General features: G+C 36.3%; 1 long non-coding RNA gene across 1 annotated transcript in view; it reads right to left on the reverse strand.

Annotated features, from left to right (window-relative positions):
- Positions 1-4282: 4282 nt before the first annotated feature.
- Positions 4283-6780, reverse strand: part of LOC107087025 — a 3428-nt gene continuing 930 nt past the window's right edge. Inside the window, exons 2-3 of the long non-coding RNA XR_001481333.1 lie at positions 4922-5094; positions 4283-4813 (exon numbers count right to left, since the gene is read on the reverse strand). This is a non-coding gene — a long non-coding RNA (uncharacterized LOC107087025). The remainder of the gene's footprint in view (positions 4814-4921; positions 5095-6780) is intronic.

A 6780-nucleotide genomic window follows, 5' to 3' on the forward strand; every position in this document is an offset into this window, starting at 1 on the left:
GGTGCTGCCCACTCTCTCTACAGCAGCACCATCAATGGTCAGTGATGGGTGGTCGGAGTGACTCTTGCAGAAATCCACAACTATCTCCTTGGTTTTGCTGATGATAAGCAGGAGATTGTCGCTGTACCACTTGGTCAGAAATTTGACCTCCTCCCTGTAGTGGGTTTCATCGCCATTAGTGATTAGACCAACCAGAGTTGTCTCATCAAAAGATCTTAACACTTTCAACATAAGGAATAAAGTCACTAATAGGCATCATTCTGAATAGGGTAAGTCGAGACTCCAGCGAATAAGCATTTACAGAGAAACTATAAATGAAATAAACTTTCCAAATAGTGGCTAGTTTATCAAAATTATTCCAAATGTTATGTCAACAAACCCCCCTGAAGAATAGAAGACTTGCTGAAACTGATGGAGCCATGAAACCCCTGTAAAAATGACCAGTTTGGGTAGGATTTTTGGAATGGCCTAGTCAAAGTATTGTAACAAAGTGTCATAACCCTACATTTTAGAATAAAGAACAGACCTAGATGAAGTAGAATACATGTCCAGTCCTTTAAAAAAAAAAAGCCATGCTTTTTATTTATTTAAAGAAGAGTCATGTAAGCCAGATATCATTTTATTTCTGTTTAAGACGTTTCCATTTGTCTTTGTTTAAAGTATTAAATCACATTGAGGTTTGTGGTTGTCATGTGGGAAAATATGGAAAAACTCCAGGGATACCTTTGCGAGGCACTGAACAGAAACAACATAATCTGCTTCCTATTTTCAGCATCACAACATTACGTCACTGAGTCAATCCAAAAGGGAAAAAAGCAAAACGACCTTGACAACAAAACAACCTCGCAGGTTTACAGTAAATAGTCAAAACTAAACCTTCTACAGTTTCTAAGAAAATCTTGGACACTCATTTTCTTATTTTATCATCCTTCACTGGGTTATGTAAAAAGAAAGCTGGGAATTTTTTTATCAGATCATCTCCCTGATGATGGGACATCATTGCAGCCCAGCTCCTTCTTCCCACGCTCTGGTTGGAAAAGACAATTAGACATCAGTATAAACTCAGAACAGCAGGATGCGTCTGTTTTCATGGTGACGTCTCAGCAAATGACAGCAGCGAAAAAAACCACAACTAGGAATTACCAACCGCTCCACCCTGTGTGTGTGATTGTAAGCAGGACATTGGAAAGTTGTGCAAACTTGTTTGAAATTTCTTGGCTCCATGTTACAGTAATAATTTTTTTCACTGCATTCTTTACTGTCACATTGTACCCGGAAACACACCTATTCGGAATTGCAACACAATTTGCAAATACCTTAAACTTGGATCAATTTTGTTCTACTTCAACCTAAAATTATATATTTTTTTGGATTTAAAAAGAAAAGTTTTCATTTTGACAGTAAAAACGATTAAAACTGTGGTGGTAGCATTATGATAAGGGAATCCTTATTTTCAGCAGGGACAAGGAGGGCGATTTAAGACTGAATAACAATAAACATCAGTAAACAGAAGGAAAACCTGTTTGATTTACATTACTGGCTTTTGTACGAGATTAAAAGCCACAACATTGTGTAAAAGTGTAAACAGATTAAACAGCTTAGATTTCATTGTCTTTATAATATTTCATATTTATTAGATCAGATGTTTTTAAACAAAGAAATTAGTTTCATAATGAATGCCCTCACCCTTTTGGACTTCGCCACAATAATTGGAAGCATATGGCATCCCAGTATGAGCTCAGTATTTGTTATATTTGGCTTTGATTTGATTCTAGGTCTTTGCAGTCTGAGGAAATAAAAAACCCTGCTTGGTGGTCCTGGAATGACACCAACAAACAGCTGCTGCCATTTAAAACATGTTGTGGAAATGGGGAATTGCAAGTCACGTATTCACCGCCAAAAAAATACTTTCATCTCCTGATCTCGCAATAAAAAAAAAAAAAAAAGAGGACATTTCTCGATTTATTTCTGTTGATCCACTCCCCTTCTGTTTCCTTCGACCGTCCCCTGATGGCTTAGATGCTCTACTTCCTGTGCACATAAATATTGACGGTCCTGCTTATCTCTGGTTAACCTCTGAGAAATCATGATGGGAAAGATTACCTATGGCTAAATATGGTTGGCTGTTTTGAAATCTGCCTTTGGAAGTTTACTTTCAAAAGGGAAATCTAATATGGAAACGGCCTACAATAGGACATCAGAATCAGCTTTATTTGGACATGATTGTATGCAATAAATGGTATTTGAAAGTACCGTATCTACTTCTATTGATAGTTTTTTTTTATATTCAAGAGCATGAATGACTTAGAGACATTTTTACTGAAAAATAAAATTAAAAGACCTTTTTTATTTGACTTTTTACTACTAAAACTTAATTAGATAAGCAGACTTAAACCTCAGCTGTTCAGAGTCGATGCATCCATAAGCCTGTACCCCATTTTCCTGAATTTATTTTGGGTCCCGTGCTTTTCTGCAAATGTGACGTCAAGCTTCTTCAATTTTGAATGGTTGCGACCTAGCAAACAATGGAAACGTTAAATTCAAGATTGATTTTGTTAACATTAAGAAGCGACTGGCATCCAGTCTAACTCAGACACCAATGACAACTCCAGGTAGGGTAAAAAGTGAAAATAAAAAAATACCTTGTCAAGTAAGGGCACAAGTTACAGGAATGAGCAGAAGAGTGCTGCAGTTCTGTGATTTGGCATCAGGTGGCAGTATCATTAGAAATTCGGTAACAGTTCTGCACGTCTTAGTATGCAGCCAAGTTCTCCAGAGTTCTGCTAATGACCTGATGATTTGACTCATGCATGTTGAGGCAAACCCACATTTAACCCTGTAATGCCAAATGTATCATATTTGATACATACGGTTTCTGAAATGTTTTGCGTCTGACACCTTTTGCATAATTTAATGGTAAAAACTTTGCTCAAAATCCTATTGTACACAATCAGATATACCTGATAACAGAGGGCAGAAGACTACACAAAAAATAATCTTGACTTATCGCATATTAATAAATTATTAATATCAAAAAATTTTGTTTTTTCTTTTTACATATTTTGTTAAAAGGCCAAATAAGGACTTCAAACCAAAAAAAAAGTAATTTTCTGTTTTGTTTTATTCTTGGATCGGGCTTTAAAGGGTTAAAGATCCAGGACACCAGACCTTGAGAATTGGAATTTAGGGAACCCTGTTTAACCTTTGCACAAACCCATGGTAATCAAACAGCAATTTAACTCCTACTACCACTCAGGGTTGGGCTCTCTAATGTAAGACTTGGATTTGAATCCAAATTAATCAGCAAAAACAAACTTCAAACTTGACTTGAACTTGTTCCGAAAGCCTTGACATTCATACACGATTCAATAAAGACTAGGGCTGCAACTATTGATTATTTTGCAAATTGACCAATCTGTCAATTATTTTTTCAATTAATCAATTACGGTAATAATTAGAGAGTAAAGGTTCCTTAAAGAAGATTTTTTTACTAAATTAAACCAGGTAAAGCTAAAACATTTCACTTGAGGAGTTCAGGGTAGAGAATATTGACAGATGAAAAAAACTTTTTGTTTTGTTTTATCTTAAACGCAAAATATTTACATATATCATTTTTCTTTTTTACAATTTTGATATAATGGTTGCTCTAAGTGGGTTACTCTGTCACAATGATTAATCGATTACTAAATGAGTTGATAATTATTTAAATAATTGATTAATACGGTTAATTGTTTCAGCCCTTTTTAAGACTTTTACTCCAAAGACTTCATTCACACAATATTTCAAGAAACTCAGGAATCAGGTCGTATTTTATATAATCAGAAGTCAAATTGACAGGTATGTTACTTCAGGTGTGTGCAAAGACTGGAGAGGCTGATTCATGTAACGCCTATGGAAAGTTTTCATTGCGGATAAAGGATCAGCAATGCAAAGGAAATGTTTCAAGCGATGCCAAACAATATGATGGTCCAATCATAGCAAAGCCAAATTGTGAAAGGTGAAGGCTCAGATAGAGCAAGGCTGGACTGTAGATTTAGAAAGGAGACAAAAGAAGAAGAAAGAATCATCACTTTTTTATTTGTGTTGCGTTAAACCAATCATGGAGTGGATGTGGTTGTGATGTGGACATAAGGAAGTACCACTGGGACCGGATGGCTGGAACTTCATCGTATAAACTAGCATATGAACTGACATTGCTGCCAACTCAGATTTTTGGCTGTTTTCAAATCTTACTCAAAACAAGAGCATCATTCCGGGTATTGCTGAGAATAACCAGGTCTTTGTTAGAAATGAGAAGCAACTTGTTTTGGATTTTGTCTTATAGGTTATAGCTTTACAGTTTGTATCACAATTAGGGTGAAAAGCAGCATGTCTGCAGGCTGATAAAAATAATAATAATAAAAAACATGCAGATGAGGTAACAGAATCACTAAACAGATTAGGGACCAGGCTCCAGCATGCTTGTTGTTAGCCTGGTAGGGAACGGGGTAGCTGAACAAAATAAATCACCATGGAAACTGATGTTTTAATGCTTTCATAAAACTTGAGGCTTCATTAAGCCAGGATATCCAGAAAATCCAGACTTAATCTTTGTTTTGTGAAATAGGCCCAATCAAAGCAGTATATGACATATTTTCAGGTTTTCAAAAATCACACTAAATATTGGTGGCATCACTGTGTCTTACTGTGGTGTTCAACAGGTGCAGGAAATGGAACCAAGGCGGCTGATGTGCTACATCTATTGTCATCCTAAGGGCAGAATTGGTCCAACTAGAGTGCACTCTCCTCCATTAAGGGCCAGGTTTCTGTGTAGCTAGAAGAGGAGAAAGAGCGTTAAAATTAAATACATGTATAAGGGGAGAAATATCAGACTGGAAACTAGATTCCATAGAGAACATCAGAAAATGGTAAGACTAATAACCTAGATTTCCTCTGAGTGTTGATTGTCAGCTGTTTCCCCTCCACTGGACCAATCTTCTACCTCCTGTTGCTTCACCTTTGGTGAGGTCATCAGTAAGAACATTATCCAGGGTAGGAAAGGAGCTCCAAACTTCTGGAATCCAGACAGCTTTCAGCCTTATGGTTGTCATTATGCTAGAGACACACATGAATAACTCTGGTTAAATTGGGACTACAGCACTCAAGAAAATAACTACAAAATACAAAAGTCACAAAACTGTTTCAAACAGCTGAAGCTCTCCATTATAAACCTCAGAAAAATATGAAAGTGAGGACCTGCACCCATAGGATTGTGGGCAACCGTATAGCTCCTAGCAGCTCCAGATGTTATGAGATAAGCCGAGGCTTCGAGATGTGCGTCGAGTATCGAGACTTGCTTCATTTGGGGGAGGAGCCAAAATAGATGACGTATGAAGGCTCGCTACCTGCCATACCACGTGACCGCTTCGGGAAGTGGTTCAGCTGGCCCGGAACTTTGGCAGGCATTTACACAGCCTCAGTATTCGGCCAAGATGTGGGAGTTTGTACGAGAGTTGGATAGATTTTGGGTTTTTTCCAACGAATCTGGTTGGTTAAAACTAGTTTGGTTGGATTAAACAATGTATCGATCAAAATCTGAGCAAGTCACTGATCAAAGATGTAATGTATTCTAAGTAGGATTGCTTTGTAAAGATATGTCATCTACTTAGTGGCATCAGCTGTAAAAGATTTTGATCAAACACAACTAGTATTTTGGGTCATGTGACTAATATGCATTCGTTGCCCTAGTATAAAGTTTGGTAAAAACACAAAAAAAATAGATTGGTGGGTTTAACCAAAAGATTGGTTGAACACATAACTTCCAACCCGATTAAAACCACAGACTGTGGAAAAACCATTATGTTTAAATAACAATGACTAACACCTTCCATTTTCTCATCATTGCCCAATTTGCACAAACATTAATGTCTGCTTGAGCTTATTTCACTAAAATGGCAAAAAAACTGAAATTATTGTTCTCTAAGATATTTTACACACAAAAAAAAACTTGTTAAAGATTTTCTTATACAGACCAAACATTACAATTTCAAATGAACAAGAAAAACAATATTGCAACAAAACAAAAAAATCACAATTATATTACAAACTGTAGTTCTGCACCCCCACCAGTAGGTGGTGACATGTTCATATGGAGCCTCATGGACTGTGGGGATCATTGAAGCAATTTGGCAAAACGGTTCAATGCCTCATGAAGTTTAATCTCACCATCACTACAAAAACAGTAATTGAAGCAAAAATCCAAAAACATAAATCAACAAAAAATCCAAAACTACTGAAAACAAGGAATACTCACAACATGGGGGCAAAGAAATGACGACAAACCAGCAAAGAGTGACTGAACAGGAGGAGAATAAATGGCAGAGAGAAACAAAGAACAGGTTAATTAGCAGATTGGGAGCAGGTGTGAACAGAAGCAAGAAGGGAGCTAGGGAAAAGGAGACTGACACAAGAGGGCAAACAGGAAATATCTAAGAACTCAAATACAATCAAAAATAACTGGAACAAAAAACGGAAATAAGACCAATGAAAACTCAGAGATAAAACTTTAACAGAACCAAAACCATGACAGCAGGGCTACAGACTTATTTTATTTAGTGAAAAAAAAAAAACAATAACAGCATACTGGCATACAGAAAACGTTATTCCTCCCTAACACAATACACTATAAAACAAATAGTTTGAAAAAAAAGAAAAAAAAAAAAAAAAAGGGTAAAAAAAAAAAAAAAAAAAAAAAAAAAAAAAAAAAAAGGTTTTGTAAATTATATTGCAACAAAGGTAGTG

This window comes from Cyprinodon variegatus, unplaced genomic scaffold (assembly GCF_000732505.1).
Source record: "Cyprinodon variegatus isolate N-32 unplaced genomic scaffold, C_variegatus-1.0 Scaffold9, whole genome shotgun sequence".
Taxonomy (NCBI): Eukaryota; Metazoa; Chordata; class Actinopteri; order Cyprinodontiformes; family Cyprinodontidae; genus Cyprinodon; species Cyprinodon variegatus.